Source organism: Ixodes scapularis, unplaced genomic scaffold (assembly GCF_016920785.2).
Source record: "Ixodes scapularis isolate PalLabHiFi unplaced genomic scaffold, ASM1692078v2 ptg000005l_1___fragment_1__unscaffolded, whole genome shotgun sequence".
Lineage (NCBI taxonomy): Eukaryota > Metazoa > Arthropoda > Arachnida > Ixodida > Ixodidae > Ixodes > Ixodes scapularis.
Window position 1 is genome coordinate 3172362 of NW_024609885.1, and position 17356 is coordinate 3189717.

Here is a 17356-nt window from a genome sequence, read left to right on the forward strand (position 1 = left end):
TCGGGACCTTCGACTTGTTTAAATGTATCAACGGTCCCACCGTTGACATACCAGACTTCCCGGCCGAGTGGGTACAGCAGACTCGACGTCATAGCGAGACTGTCGGAGTCTCGCGGTCGAGAGGAGCCCTAAGCCGCCGCCGCGGGCCCCATTCGTTTCGGACCCGTTGCTCCGGCTGGTGCAGACGGCGGGGAAACATCAGGAGGGGGGCTGCCCGATCCTGCCCTTGTCGTTCAATGTCAGGGATCTTGTCGCCAAAGATCATAACTCGCTCTCTCCGGCGGAGAGCCTCAAATTCCGAGGAGGCGAAGACGGTGAGGCCGCCTGGCTGGCTCTCCCGAAGAGCAGAAGGAGAAGTTTTCAAAGGCGTTTCCGATGGGCTATTCCCGGACGGCTGAGGAGGTGGCCCTAGCTGCCATGGCCTGCCTTAAGCGGATCGGGGGCAATATCATACCCCCCGATCTCCTCGTGCCTGTCACTCCTGGCCCAGCGGGGTGCTTGGTCCCTTCGTATGTCGGTGTGGACCAAGAGGGTCGGCGGATAGTCGGCCGGACACCGGGATGGGGTTGGGGGCGATGGCGCGGCCGCGCCGGTGTCTAGGTGAACGAAGGAAGTCGGGCCCAAGGTAGCCATACGTGGTGCGCGTCGGGCTGTCCGGGGGGCCTTGCTGAGAGGGGGTTCGCGGAGAGCAGGTTTAGCCTGGTGGCCTTCGTTGACCTAGCCAGAGGGGAGACTAACCGTCACGTGCCCGGGGCGTCCCCGGCCGTAGCACCCGCCGTTCATATAAAGCTAACGCTGCCTGGTCGGAGTTCGGGTGTGAAAGCCGGTGGCGCTTCGGCCGCATTCGGAGCCCCCCTATGTCCTTATCCATGGATGCGACCTCACGCCTTCAAAACTGAAAACCGGCCATGATCTCAAGTTTCAAGTTAAGAACTTCCATTCATCCTACCCCTAAGGCTAGTCTATATAGAGCTATGACTTTCATCGCTATGGGCAGGAGCCAGCTGAGTTTGTATTGCTTGGAAGGTGGAGGGGTGATGTGCTAGGGAGCTAAACCCCGTCCCTGTCTCCCATATTGTCTGCTATAATAGTTTAAAATGTCAGTCAGAGAGAAGCGGGAGGGCGAGGCAATTGCCCCCCTTGCATTGCCCTCTTCTTCCGATGCCACTAATAGGGTATGCAAACTTGGGGATTCCCTGCCATAAATAAATGCAACCCCTTATGGCTGCCACTGCATACAAAGGAAAAAAAGAGAGATGTGGTTCATTTTTCTCTTAGATGTTCATATCAGAGGGGATACAAACAGTCGTGGGTAGTTGCGGCTGAGTGAGCCAGCAGTGAGTGCTGCCTAAGTGTTCGATTCGGACTCTCGTTTAATCGGCAAGAAAACAAGTACCAGACAACTATTGGAACGTATCCTGTGAATGGCTCCTGGGATTTTCGCAAATGGTCTCTTGTCTTACAAATGAATGCACTCCTATTAACTAAGGGCACTTAGCGAGCTATATATCCGAGGGTAAAAGACTAAAAACAATGGAAAAGTAACAGAAACCAACAACACTTCTACTTGTTCATTGTTTTTAGCGCTTTTTCCCTCGGAAATATGGATCACCAACTAGCCCAAGTGCATACCCTTCTACACTTAGTGAGTTGCTTCCTCCCTTCTCATACTGCTGAGTCTACATTTAAGCATTCATTCTTCACAGGAGGACCGACACGACAGATTGACCTATCCGCTGATGCGAATTGACAAAGAGGACTCAAAGGCCATAACTGCGGTGTTGGAGAACCACTTATTTGAGGTGACGGACGGATTGGGCACTTCATTGATTTGAAGTACGATATAAAGTCTGCCTTGGCTTTGGATCTCATCACAAAGTAAGAAACTTGTTCACCAGAGGGAATATCTGTGCCATTTTTGCCTTTTTTTCCCATGTCCTAACATTAAAGTGTTGGCTTATTGAGCTCTATTCTACTTTTTTTATCCTTTCTATGCTGACTTTTCATGAAAACCTATGGCCTCCGAACAGGCTCATGCTCCCTCTTTTATGTCCTTTTTCAGCTGCACTTCCACATTTCCAATGCAACCCTCCCCTTGTGAACATATACATAGCTGCTTTTAGATTTTAGGGCTACTGTTCATTGCAAAGTGCTTGAGTTGTCTCAAGTTGTATGTAGCAGCTCCCATAATAAGGACAGAAGTACTATTCCACATTACAGAGAAATCAAGGGAGGTATTGAAATTTGATACAACAGCTGCAAAAATAAAAGTACAGTGGTCGCACTTCAACAGGCTAAAAATGCCACTTGCCAGTAGAGTTTTTTTTGTTTCAGCAAACGTTTGACTAACAAGGAGCCAATTGTACACTTCCCTTCCCCTAATTCTGTTAGCAGGCATTTACGTTACTTTTTACTGGGTGATTTTACACTCAGCACATAACACTATACTTGAGCAGAGTTCGTGTGAACCCTTCCTGGAAAGTGTGCTTAACTGTTTATTACTGAGTTTAGGCAACACTTCCAAATGGGGTTGTACTTACTCTACAAAATTCTTTAGTGCGAGTAATTAAATCCCCAATTCAAGTGTTGCCTAACTCTGTATGAAAGAGTAAAGCAGTCTCCAGGAAGGGATCATATAAACTGCTAAGTTTGCTGCTATGTAATATTAATTCTTGCTATAGAGCACACTAAACTTTTTAATACGGAGTGCAGGCACCACTTCTAAGGTTACAATAACTCTTCCTGGAGAGCGTGCTTAACTCTTTAGTACAGAGTTCAGGCAACACTTTTTCTTACATACGACAGACTGGTTGTCGCTTAAACAATTGTATTTAGGAGCAAAAAAGGGCAGTTAAAATAATGCACCAAACTCTGAAATTCAAAACCTGTAGACAGTCCTGACTCTTGCAAAACCATTTGTGTGACTATAGAAAAGTTAAGTGAGCACTCGTATGGGAGAGTAAAACATACACTAGTCGTGGAAAGGTAACGATTACCTATCCCTAGCAGGGATAGGCGGTATTTCAAATACAAGTAATTGAAATATGTATTTCAAATACTTTGTGTATTTTGAATTTTTATTTAATTACAAATTGGGTAATGCATTTGACGTGTGTATTTAAATACTAAAAGGTGGGTATTTCAAATACAATTGTAATTAAATACAATTTTGTGGGCGAAAATACATCCCTCAAATTTATTGGCACTGTCCAGAGCAGAAAGAAAACTACGTTCTGCACCGAATGCAGTGTCTCTTAATCAAGCACAAGCGTTTAGTGACTTTGTGATTACGGTGCTAGTCCAGGGCAAGAATAGGGATGAAATCGACGTTCACAGGCAGACTGGCTAAATAAGCGCCTGTGACAACTTGTGATGCTTTCCAGCCTGATTTCCATCCATAATTTTGCCTGGAACATTCTAAATGCGCGTGTCGTCCAGATTTTCGTTAACTGGTGCGAGTTGCAACAATAAAAAATTCTTTAGCTAGTGCTCCGTGCCTTGGTCGTCTCGGTTCTTTGTTGGTATATACCAACATGTAATCGACAAAAAAAGCTGCTTGAGGCTCTGTACTTTTTCACCTATTACGTCCAAGCTGATTACATTTTTTGTGATTATATTTCTATTACGTTACTAGAGCCTCGCAAACTTACTCCAGAGTGTGCGTAGAGATACGTAGAAACCCGTTGCAGGTGCCCTGAAGTCGCTCTCGCAAATTTTGAGGAATGTATTTAGAAAAGTATTTGGAAGAGAACAAATACATTTGGTTCTATTTGTATCTTGTATTTAAATGCTTTTTGTAGCGTGAGCTACACTGGCCGAAATTGAGCAGTTTCGCGTGGCTGGCATAATGAGCCATGCTCCGTGCTGCGCAAGTGCGAGGAGCAGTGACGTCGCACGGCGCACAGCTGGCGGGGCGGAGGCCAAGTCGCCGCGGGATCCGCCGCCACCGCGCTCGCCTCGCCAGTCTTCGCATTCCAGAGGAGTGACGTCACAGCCACGGCAGACGCACTGGCGGCGCCGCGTGCCCAGCTATGTGCCTCCGTTGCGCAGTAGCCAAGTCTGACGCTGCACCGGAGCTGCTTGATAGCACCTCTCATTTTATGCGCCTAAGCTCACGCTGCGTATATCCTGGCATAGCCGAGCTAAGCCACCGCAATTTTTTTAAATGTAATTAGACTCGTAATTAAATACATTTTTGACGAAGTATTTTTGTATTTGTATTTTGATACATATTTGCATGTATTTTTCATATTCCTGGTCCCTAGAGAGAGTATAGCTTGCGATAACCCGGATTCTCTCCAAAAAGAGTACATTCAACACCCGTCCATTCCTTTTTTAATTATTTTTTTAAGAGTGTAGAGTTAACATAATAATCCGAAACGAAAGGTCCCCTGCGTTTGGCCGCTTCGAAATGGCGGAACATAGAAGTGGAGATCGGCGGTCCCAGTTCGCGATTTCGATGAGCCCTATCGCTGCCGAAGCCTTTATATGCACCAAGATGCAGCCAAACATCACCAGTAAAGTCTTTACCTTGTTATTTTCTGTCTTTGCAGAAGAACACAGGAGTCGCGCAGTGATAAATTTAAATAAACCTGACAAGTGCTCGAGCAACTTCAACTTGTCGCGGCAAAACGAACACGCCTAACTTTTTGTTTGCTTTATTTCTCTGCCTTTTTTCGCTCTTTCTCTCGGGACTGGAGATGTTAGCGCCCAGGACGCCGTGTTCTACTCCTGTCTTTACCCGCCTGGTTGAGGTTGTGCCGGCGTGTCCGTTGGGAGCCATTCATAATGTCGGCAAACCGATTGCTCGAGCGTCGCCTTGTCCTGGTTCCTAATGATTTCCGGAATTCTAGAAAAACCAATATTGCTGGCCGTGGCTCCGTTGACACCAAGTTTTACGGCTAAAACAATCACAGAGCAACTGACTGTCTTCAACCTCGAGTGGGTGCACAAAGTACCATGCAGACAAGGCCCCAAAGGACACAAAACATAGGATAACAGCAATGAATGCCTCCAACATGGATTCCAGTGGGTTTTGATCAGATCCACGAAGAGGTAGCAGCATTGAACCATGGTATTGTGCAACAACCCTATACTGGTAACAAGTTACTGCTCCGTTCTAATTTACAACCAACTGTCTTTGACACTTTCAATCCAATCCGAGATCCAATCCGCTGTCACTCCGTGCGTGTCGCCAGCATTGCTCGCCTTGGCTGCTCTGGTTTCTCACTTTCGCTTGTTCCTTCGATAGCTTCTTGCCAACCAGTCGTTCCACTACCACCTAGAGGTTAAAAACTAATTCGTAGTGTTCACAATGATCTACGGGTACATAAAGTACATGAAAGGCGGGAAACGGGCCATTTTGCCATTTTCTCTCATGCTAAGGTTCGCGCCGAAGTCGACCGAGGACCTCACTCCTACTTTTGTGAAAGCATACTAGTAAAAGCCAAGTGAAGAAAAGGAAGGCTAATAAGATGCCAATGTGATCCAACCTGGCAGTAAGTATAGGGTGACTGAAATAACCAGGCTCGATCTAAAATGGGCCATAAAAATTGGCGCCTGCACATAGCAATCTGAACTTTGTGTCAAAGGTATATTTCACAGGTTGGTTTTTGTAAAATTACAAAGCGTAGCTCCCTTTCTGCAAAACATAGGGCTAAAAAACTTGCAAGGGTAAACAACGGATGGCGACGTAAACGACCAAGTCGAGCGGCGAGGCGCGTTTGGCGTCCGGTTTTCCGCAGCTCGCCAAGGCCTGGCTTCAAGACGCGCCCGCCGCAGCTCGCAAGACTCCCTGACTACTACAAGATCATCATCCGTGCACGTGGTGGCCTCAACCTAAGCTCGATGAGCACAGGCAAGCTCCAAGACTTCGTCTTTAACACTGCCCAGACCAATTACAACGTGGCACGCGATGATAAAATTCGAATCAATGCCATTCAAAACTATACTACTCAGCACCCCCTCTGAAGGGCGAAGAGAACTATTTTCTGGCCACATATATGGCAAATCCTGCGAAGATCTCACGCGGAATCATCTTTAATGTGCCAGATTACGGTCCACCGGAGAACATCAGCCAATACCTAATCGACTGCAATCACGACCCGGCTATTCTCCTTGCCCGTCGGATGTCTCTCATCACCGCCCCTCTCTACGGCAAAAGGTCCAAACCCTACGGCAAAAGGTCCAAACTCTACGGCAAAAGGTCCAAACCCTCACACAATAAATCACTGCCGTTTAGAAGGAAAATGCAGACTTACGACCCCTCCTTAAACAGAAAGGTTACCCCTCCAGCGCCAACTCCTACCCCTCCAGCGCCCACTCCTACTCCTCCCCCACAACCCGTTGCAGTTGCCATATCCTCACCTGACAGCACCGCCCAGTCTGTCAAGCGTAGAGTAATCAATACTATGGCCTCAAAATCGTAGACAAATTACACCGACTCAGCGTCAATGACCGAAATGTCTCGCATTTTCAGTGCCAGACTGCAAACCTTAGAGCAAAACGTTACAGCCGTTGTACGGCGATAGAAAACGCTGTCTCAAAGTACTCCTCCAGATTGGCCCAACTCACCAGTCAAATAAACCAACTCACCAACATCTCATCCCAGTTGGGGTCCTAAACTCCTCCACCACCCCCACCATCCATACCCTACCTCTAACAGTGCATCCCTCAATATGGCTTTACCTCTCCCACGCCCGCCACGCCTCAGTAGGCACCAAACCACTATCTGGCAATGGAATTACCACAGCTTCCGACTGAAGCGTGGCTATCTTTAACACTGCCTCCAGTCCCTCCAAACTCCCCCCGATATCATATTGATTCAGAAAACCCGCCGCGCGGTCAAACTAGCCATCTATAGAGCCTTCCAAACTCCTGACAACGAGGAACCCAATACCGCCATCCTCACTCGTAGACATCTAACCGCTTCGTACAAAAATCTTGGCGGAGTCGACGTGGAGCACGACATCGTAGAGATCCTTCCCCAAAGGAAAGGCGGCCCATGTCTCTATATACTAAACATATTTAGCCTCCTGTCGGCTTGCAAACACCGCTTTGGCGTCCTCTTCTCCCGTGCCTTGAGGGAGGAGGGTCCTCGGTAGCAGAACCATCAAACGGCACTTGAATGCAACATAGAAGTACATTCGGACAGCATTGTAGACTTTGTCCAAACGGTGAGCTAAAAATACATATTTTTCGTGTATGGCTCGTCTAATTACTATTATTAGTATTACTATTATTATTATTACATTTATTATTATTTGACCGGGGCATTCAAGACCAACAAGCTGTGCGTTGTTTCGCCGTCAACGAGTCTGAGAGCGCTGTTTGTTACGAAGCTGGCGCCGGATATTATCTGCAAGGACGACTCTTCGCGCCTGTCCTCCGTTGGAATCGACAAAGTGGAGTGCCGTCACCTAAATACCCGTTTCGACACTTACGGCTCCTTTCATGTGGCCGCGGCTGCGGAGGATTTTGAGAAACTTGCTGATCCAGCTGTGTGGCCTAAATCCAGCCTTTTTAAACCTTTCAGAGGAACCCTTCAGAGAGACATGCTCCACGCTTCAGAGGGACATCCCACAACCGCTGACAAGTGATGCCTGGCATAGATTTATTATATCAAAACGTCCGCGGCTTACGCACAAAAGCCGATTGCTTTTTTTTGTAACGTTACAGTGTCTAATTATGCAATCTTCTGTCTAACGGAAATTTGGTTGCGTCCTAACATCGGGTCCTCCGATTACTTTCCGCCTGGTTTTGTTGTGTACCGGCACGACCGTGACTTGTTTCAAGGAGCTGGAGCGGGAGGCGGTGTGTTGGTCGCGGTCGACAGCTCAAGGAGGCGTCAAGATTTAGAAAACTTTCCTGAGAGCTTGTTCGTCGAAATTGAGTATGCAAAGAGAGAACGTGTTCTTATTGGTCTGTTCTATCTCCCCCCAGAAAAGCCACCTGGTGATTTTCAGCGTTGTCTGGTTGGGTTAGAAAAACTCAACGAGCTACAGGCGTGCAACGTTTTGACTGATAACTTTTATTGAAAGGAGAAATGCAACCGTCTTTTAGACTTCTCTTCTTTTTTGGATCTGAAGCGGCTCAACAATGTTCTTAATAAGCAAGGCAATGCTTTAGATTTATGTTTTTCAAATACGAACGGTGTACGTGTGACTTGGAGTGAAATGCCAATGGTGCCTGAGGATATGTACCACCCCGCGCTTGATGTAGTGATCTCTATTTTTAATTACCCAACTCGCAGTAACTCTGATGCCTCTCCGCCGCAAGCATTGTATAACTTTTCGGCAGGAGACTACGTCGGAATGTTGCCCCTCAGCTTGAGAGGTGGTGGTACATTCCGACTTGAGGAACACAGAAGGGATGTGGTGAAGGCCACGCATGCCACGAGAAGCAAGTCTGAGCTTGTTGACCACAGCTGGACGACTGCGCATACGTTTGACTTGGACAATGCTGCTCGTGAGCAGAGGTGAGGCCCGAGGAAGTTCGTGGAATCGTGGTTTATCCGCCGAGACCCCGAGGCGTGCAAGACGAACCGGGGCCCCCCACCGGACGTTTACGGGGACTTGTAGATTAGAGTCGACTGGTTTTGACTCTCCCAACCACCGGGCCAGTTCACACTGATGATGCCACCCGGATAGGTGGCGAAACGTCTGTGTTGTTGTTAATTTTTTGTTGTTGTGTTAAGCCACTGTAAACTTATTCCGTTATGACTACCCTGGCTTTTGGAGCATATTTGCATTCAGGAGTCGCTTCAGCAAAGTTGCGTCTGTCGCCCCACAGTGCTTTTTTAGCTTTGATGCACACGTTGTTTATATGGGTATTCCATCTTAAGTCAAGATTAAATACTACATATAGGTACTTAAATTCTTTAACTCTTAAAGCTCAGAACCATTCATGTCATAATTATAGGCCAGCAGACTTTTTGTTTTAGTTATAGACATAAATAATGATTTTTGATATGGTGTGGAAACCCCACGATTCGTCATTTGTCGCACCAATGCCTATTTTCTTTTTTTTTCTTTTTTTGTAAATTACGGTTTAATTTGATCTGATCATCTTTTGTTTTCATTTTATTATGAACCACACAATTGTCTTCAAAAAGTTTGATTTGAACTGAAACGTCATAGGGTAGATTGTTTATAAATATCGAAAATAAAAAGAGACATAGAACACTTCCCTGAAGTTTCCAGACCAGATCAAAAACCGCACAAGGTTTACTCCCCCTGACCTCGATATAGACCTTTCCAGCGGCAGTCTCGAACGAAGCGATTTCCAGCAAGCATCCCTGGTTTTGAGACTGTACGTCAGTGTTGCCCGACTGCGCTGAGCTGTGGGTTTTCTCGTCAGTAGGCTGTGGCAGCCTGCGTAGGAGCAATTTTGAATGCTGGTGGCGGCAAAATCGCCTCACTTTATTTTTTCTTTTGTGTTCTGTGGCGATTATAACGGCACTATACACTCAGCCGTGTCAACCTTAACTGCCTAATATATTTGACCACACCAGAGGATAGCCGAACTGCATGGGTATTGCCCCCTCACTATTTGAAATTCAACGAGTCTCATGAATCGAACAACATATATTGTACGCGTACCCCACGGTGCCGCGTTATCCGGACATGATTTGAGAAAGGTCTCAAATAACACAGCATATCCAAAATACAGTGTCGACGACAGTCACTTCACGACGATCGCACGGAATCCGGCTTGTCTTGGGGTACGTTTTGAAGAGTGATGTTTTTTATACACAGCACTAGTGCGAATGAACGAACGTGTCTATTTAGTTCCCATTCCCCGGACCCTATCAGCTACTTCTCGCCAAGACCTGGAACATATCCGGGAAGGCTTTTCGGAGATTATCTCAACGGAAATAATCCTCGAAGAACGTCGAACGGCCTGCGTCGCGGGCTGCTTGACGTTCGCTTTCTTCGCCCGTTCTCTTCGCTCGTTTCTTGCGAAGGTCCAGAAGGCTATAAGTCCTGGTATTCCCAAGTTCTCACAGTGGAAGATTACAAAAACACGCAAGCATCCTGAACAGGCAAATAGAGTAAACACTTAGAAGGAAAGCCGGCGAACTCCGAACACACGATGCAGGTGGGGAGTCGCGCTGATCGGGTTTCCACAGCTCAGGCGGGTGGCAGAAATTTTTGGCTAATAGGGGTCACTCGAGTCGCAAAATGGCGGCGGCCAGCGAGCTGTTTCTGCAAAGGTCTATACTGTCTCCGTGATAAAAGATAAGAGGAAAACCATATAATAACTTTAAAAAAGAAAGATATGTACTTGTCTGTTTCTGACCTCTTTGGGTTTATTCTTTCTGTGTTTGTAAGTCTCTATAAACAAGCTCCCTAAATTTTAATTCAAGTTGTGTGAGCTTCATGTCCTGACTCAGTACGTCCGCCCGTCACCCTGTGTTCAATCCCCGCAACTTCTTTCAAGCCGTCAGCTACATCTCAATAATTAACTTTCTGCGGCTCCGTCTACGCTCCCTGGGGCTTTGCTTGCGAAAAAACGTGGCCCACGCCTCCGTGGACTTTGTGCTGGGATTCCACTCCCATACTTGGTTGTCAAGCTACAGGATCATGCAGATTTCAAGAATAGAGATATCCCAGGAACTTCGACTCATGAGAATGACTCTCCCCGGCCACGACAGCACTCCTCGATACGTTTTACGCCACAGACCCTCGTTCCTCTTCCTCAGGAGTTCTGCAGTCGGGCTCTTGGAGGCCGCAGGGGTAAAAATCCTGGGGAGGTACGCAAGTCTTGCCAGAAGGCTTCGGACTTCAACTGAAACCCCCTGTTGTACTTTTGGACAAACAGCTTTCCCCGGACACGGTGGGACTTCTGTCTCACGGGCCCAAGTTCGCCCTAGACCTTCCAGCATCGAGGGTAGACCAACTGACATCCGTTTACAAGGTAGCAGCAAGTAACCCTGAAAAGGATCGTCAGAACTTCGTAGGGACAGCTGTGCATTCCGTTTGTGCCCACCTGCCTCCTCCAGGCAAGTCATATGTATACTCAACAGTAGAGGAGCTCCGCAACGCCCAGCTAAAGCTGCTAGAGTAAGAAAAGATGGTAGTTTTCGTTGTTATGAACGAGGACATCTAAGAGGAAAAGGTGGAAGCTGCACTCGAAAAAAGAACTGCTTTACTCAAGGAAAGACCTTCAGGGTCTTTAAGGTCTGAGGCTAGGGAGATATGCTCTCAACTGAACCTCCCCGCTCTGAGAAAGAAATGCGTTAGCTTTGCCCGCACATCAGTTCATAAGAGTGCCTTTTTTTTCTGCAAAGACCCATGCAGAAAACGCCCCGCTCCGCGGCATTGTTTCGGAGAACGTGTGCTGGCAGAAGAATGGTCTCCAACGGCCAACTCTGCCAGCAACACCAGCGGTCGAACCAGCGAGAGCCCCTGGGTGACAGACGGTCTCCAACACAACCATGGCAAATCGTCACCAATGACTTCTTCCATCTCCACAGTGTCACCTACCTACTTGTAGTGGACTACTTTAGCAAGTACATTGTGATAGAGCAAAAGGGGGACACCTCTGCTATCAAAGGATCTCAACCCTAAAAAAGGAGTTTGCTTGATTCGGCATTCTAGAAGGGGTCTGTGACAACGGCCTGCCATTCAACTCTGAAGCATTCAAAGGGTATCTCAAGTGCTTGGACATGACAAATAATCCAAGTTCTCCTGATTACCCACAGTCGAATGAACTTGCAGAGAAGTCAGTTCAAAGAATGAAAACAGCTTGACCAAGGCACCGAAGGAAGGCAACGACCTGTCTCTTGTTCTTATGGAGCTTAGGGACACACCTATGGATCAGCTCCTGTCCCCATTGGAACTGCTAATGGGCCGCAGGATCACAACCCTCAAGCCAGCTGCTCCGCGTTAACTTGAGCAGCACTACAACATCAGGGAGGTTCAAGCACGCCTTCAGTTCCGTCAAAAGTGTCAGCACCGACATGGTGACGCACACAGCAACACCACTACGTCCTCTGAGTCAAGGCGAGAGAGTCTATTTCCGTCGAAACCACAAATGGGAACCCGGAATTGTGGTCCAAGTCGGACAACAGCCACGATCATACCTAATCAGAGCGGAAGACGGGGGAGGGGAGGGGGGGGGGGGCATTACAGAAGAAATCGATTCCACATCTGACCATTCGCTTGAAACAACAACGCGATCCCTGAGGACTACTACCAACTCACGTTCAACGACCAACCTCACCAATGTCCTGCCCAGTAGTCCCGCATACCCGAAACCACTCGATCAAGCCATCAAGTTGTTCAGCCAGCAAGGTATCGCCGAATCTGTGGACTCTGAACTCTTAAAATTCGCATAAACTTTCTTTTTGCAAAATAAAAGGGAAAAAAGGATCTGTTATGTATTTAGAAAACTATGGTTGGTGGTGCCCACTTCGCAGTTTCTCACAAATCGGCGTTGATACCCACACGTGCGACTCAGCTAGCCTTACACCACAAAACAGCTATGTGCCTGGCGTCGTTCCCGTTCTCGTAATAAAGTTTGTCAACCAAAAACATTTCAGTATGAACAACGTTATCCACAAACACGGCACGTGTCAGTTCCTGGATCTCCTGGATGTTTACCTCCACTCAACCTCAGTGGAGTACGAGGGCAATGTTTATATAAAGAGAGCGGAGGTGTGCATCAGGTCATGCTTTGCAACAGTTCTGAGTAAGGTATGTATTTACTCGCACAATGAACGCACTCGCGTAATGAACGCACCCCCCAAGTCGGCTTCCAAAATTTCGACTTTTTTTTTCACTTGCATATTAAACCCACCCCCAACTGGGAAGTCAAAACTTTGACCCCCTCCCCTTTCCCCACACGCGCGAAATGAACGCACTTTTCTATCCTGGTGCAGCGAGGTCGCAAATGCTTGGGTAGCGTGGCCGAACAAAACGCCTTGCAAAAGGCCTTAAAAATAAAAAAGACCCATTGGAATCATTTATCGAAACTACAGTACGAAAACCAGTGTCTCCCACTTAGACTTGGTTCTTTCTAATTTAACTTCTCTTGAATCACGTCGGACAGTCGCTCGCCTTACTCTTTTTCATAACTTTTATTACAACATGCAATCATTTATGCTCACTCACTGTAAGTCTGTCTCATACATTTCTTTGCGTCATGATCATTCCTTGAAAATTGCACCTATATTTGGTCGCACTAATAGATACAAATACTCTCCTCTTGCTCTGTCCATTAAAAATGGGAATGCTCTCCCAAACGACATAGTCACTGAATAGAATGATAAAAAATATTCCGCAAAAAATTTTTGGCTTTGGTACTATGTTTTCAGCGCCATGTCTGCTTGTGTTTCCTATAAATTGTGCACTGAGTCCCCAGTTCTGTTGTGCCCGGTTTCTGTAAACTTTGTTCTGAATTCTGTATGGTTTGTTTTTAGTTTTTGTTTGTTGTTAATTTTTAACCTTAGTTAGTTCTTTTATTTCCATTATATCATTGCATTTGTTTGTATTTTTCTACCCCCCCTCATGTAATACGTTTGAACGAACGTATTTGAGGCGAATAAAACTTGAAATTGAACTTGATTCGAGTCCATTGAGCTGCGAAGGCGAATACATCGGCCATCGGAAGATGCCTAAATGCTCGCTTTAGGGAACACCATTTAGATGTTACCAAGGCATCATCGGACTCGTTCCACCCAATAGTTCTGCATGCCCGTACCTGCCACGATTGCACCCCAAACTTTGAAAACACCACTCAGCTAAGTTCACACATAGATAAATGTGGGCCCGAAACAATAGAAGCGTTTAAGGTCAGATATGCCGTGAGCAATGTCTCTGGGACATCTTTGGCTTTGTCGTCAAAAAAGCTGGAATTTCTAGCGTAAAAATTATCGTAAAAAGCTTGTTGTGATCAATTAATTTTGTCTTTTCCTTTCTTTTCTTATTTATTTTCCCCCCTTTTCAGGGGTTAATTTCCTGATTATAATGCAGTTAATGTAAAGGTACAAGCGAGCTGGACAAGAACCTAGCTGTGTTTGGAGATTTGTGTTTGTCCTTTGTCCCTCTTGTTCCCATTTTCCAGGATTATTTTCGTCATTAATTTCCTTTCTTTTTTTTCTTCCTTTCCCCCTTTTTCACGAAATTTCCTTAAGTTTTTCCCTATAATTTTTTTGCTATCATTTTAATTTGGTATTTTTAAAGTTTGTGAGTAAATTGGTTTTATATTAAATTTTGAATATTTTCGTTTTCTTTCAATTCTTTGTCGTTCAAGGTCGTAGCGTAATGGGCATCTCATAAATGTTCGCTGCTCATTGAAAGAACTGTGTGTGTCTGTGTTTGTCCTTTACGTGTTTTATTCTTTCAGTGCATTCTGTCAGTTCCTCAAGGCTCTTCTCACATCATGTGGTGACATTTGCGTCCAGTGTTATATAGCCCTGTCACATGGAAGAGGTGGAGGAGACCAGCTTACTAAAAAGTATATCAGCATCACTGGTATTTCCTTTCTCGTTGGAAATGACTTCTGCCCCTTTTGTTTAATGGGAGTCCTTTGCATGTTCTTTGCTTACTTTTCAAACGGTTCAAAAGTGTGATATGGGGTAGGCAGTTATGCGACAATGGTGCATGCCCAGTATATCACGGTAGCTTAAACAAGAGACTTTGGAAGTGAACATCAGGAGAATCTCCAGTTTCATTCTTTCTAATCCAGGGTGCCAATTTCGAAACATGTTGTACAATCTTTAAATAACTTTTAGCACAAGGAAGGAAAAAGGAGAGGAGGCATTATGTCAGTTCGCTATGCAATTCTAGAGATTTTACAACAGTACAGTACAGGACACCAAGCCGGTTGGAACCAGATCATTACATCTGTCAGTGTGGCTTCTAGGTACTTTAACTAGCTTATTAGTTCGCAAAAGAGCTCAATGAATTGTGGAGGCTAAGCCTCGTAAGACTTCTGCAGACTGACTGCACTGAGCAATAAAACGAAGAATTCAGCTGGATTGTGTAACGTAGAAAGATAAACCGGGAAAAGAGCATGGGCAAAACTGGGGAGCTAAACCACGCAAGGCATTTCGTGCTATGTCTCGTCTAAACTATTTTCTTTGTTGCTGCACTTTCTGTCATCTTTAGCAGGCAGTATGCACTGATTTCACTTACATATTGGGTGGATTCGACCATAAAGCTAGACGTTTGTATTAGAAAACCAAGCGTATGTTTTATCGAAGTAATGGCACATAGAATTTGCACTCTTTTTAAGAGGGATAATTTATCTAAGCCAATTGTTTCATACTAAATTGCCAAAGATTCTGCCCCAGTTTTCAAAAACAGACTGGCAAATGCTTTCATTTATTTAGTAACATTTGATCTGTTTATTTACAGGAAACACTGCCTCTATTGCTGTCATCAACAGCCAGCTGGCTGAAATCAAGCCACCACACAGCTCCACGAGACTCCCAAGGGCACTGAGCACACGCCTATTCTGGAAGGCTTCCGAATGGCGCCACTGGCTGCTGTACCACTCGCTTCCCTGCATGTACAGGGTCCTTCTGGACCAATACTGGCCGTACATAAAGAAGCTGGTGGAGGCCGTCCATGCACTTTTGAGGGACACCGTAACTCCAGCATCCATTGATGTTGCACGCGAGTTCTCCTCCTTCGGTTTCTTTGTGTCCTGCTTCGGGCCAGCTTTAATAATGTCATATTGTGCTTTCAGAGAAACTCCTCTGGACCTTTGTGGGCATGACAGGGAGGCTGTATGGAGCTCCAGCAATGACGTTCAGCCTGCACCAGTTACTCCACCTAGCGGAAGCAGTGCAGCAACTGGGGCGATTGTGGGGCCATTCTGCTTTTGAATTTGAAAGCGGTAACGGGCAGCTTGTGAAGCTGCTGAAAGGATCAAATGCTCTTCCGGAAAGGGTAGTGAAGTATCAGCAGTTGGGATCAAACTTTGGTGTCCTCGCTTCTAAGTGACAGCGTCAAAGTGATGTGCTGTGATATTCTGGGATACACTAAACACCAAAACTTCAAGTATGCAAACGAAGTGTGCCTGCTCGGTTCCTCTTCGAAGGCATCCTTGAGCAAAGAGGAACAGAGTTGTCTTTCCGCTGGATCTGGGGCCGCCTTTGATCAGGCTACAGAGTACAAGCACTTCGCATGGAAAGGGCAGATTTGTCACAGCCGAAACTATGCCAGGAGTAAAAAGACAGACTCCTAGGTCATTCAAATAAAGGATATGTGCGATTTCACCATTTTGAGAGTGTTGCCTTTGAAAGGTGAGGTAACACTTCTGTGCAGGGAAGTTGTCATCACTTGGCAGGTGCTTTCCCGCAGCACATCAGGCTTTGTTTTCTTTCTCACGTGAACTTGCAGGCTGTTAAACCACAGCAGCTGAAGGCACCATGCCTTTTTCTCACTTTCAGGAAGCCCTCAGCATGCTATGTCTGTGATCTGTCAAACCTTCTTGAGCGCGATTGATGTAATGTAACCAGGTGTGCCGAAGTAAAGTGACTGTTCCCTAGGAGTTGAAATATTCAAAACAAACATCGTGTGATAATTTGTCCCTGTTTTGCCTTTGTGTCAACAAGGGAAATCTATCGAGATTGCGCCTTTCACATCTTCAGACTTCTTGTTTTGCTCCTAAGGTGTTCCTTCAGGTAACTCTACATTCATAAGTGATTTTCTTTGTTTACAATTTGTTATACTTCGTGTGCTTGATTTGCTCTTCTGAGACTAGTCGGGCTAATTTGATTATCGACCTGTGGAAGATGGCTATTGTTTGAGTAAGTCAATTCCATGTCTCAGCCTCCTAATGTGTCTTTCCCTAACCTTTCTGACAAAAATGTGTGAAGCTTCTAGGGGTAGCAGTAGGGTAGGCTTGTTTTTAACTGCAAGCAGGCAAATGAGAAAGTCACTCTTTTGTTATTATAATGCAAGTTGAAAAGACTGAAATAGACTTAGACCTTTCGTTATTCTGTCTACATTGCATCATAATTGAATAGCTTCAAAAACCTTCTGTATTCGTGGACCACAAAATAGGCTTTTGTTAATAGCATTTCACATATGATTTGATTGATTTTGTTTTCATACTTCTGTGTTAATTTTGACTAGTTAATTGTTTTAGTAACTATAGGTTATGTATGAGGGTTATAAGTTCTTGGCTCTCTTAATTACTGTACTGTCATTCGATGATTTGTCTCTTAACACCTACAAGTACTTGTGAAAATCTTAAACTGGCACACGTAAAACTGGACAGCAAGATAGTTACTGATGCTTGTCTAGTGAGCTTTCAAACACAATTATTAAATAGAGCGTGCACATTAGAATGTATAGCAATGTATTTCTGGGGTGGAGTTGCCCTTTGAGGTTATTACTTG

General features: G+C 45.7%; 1 long non-coding RNA gene across 1 annotated transcript; it reads left to right on the plus strand.

Moving 5' to 3' along the window:
• Window positions 1-1637: 1637 nt before the first annotated feature.
• Window positions 1638-15794, plus strand: LOC121833871. Its single transcript, XR_006076913.1, has 3 exons — window positions 1638-1878; window positions 14350-14460; window positions 15363-15794. It is a non-coding gene; the product is annotated as an uncharacterized LOC121833871 (long non-coding RNA).
• Window positions 15795-17356: the final 1562 nt, after the last annotated feature.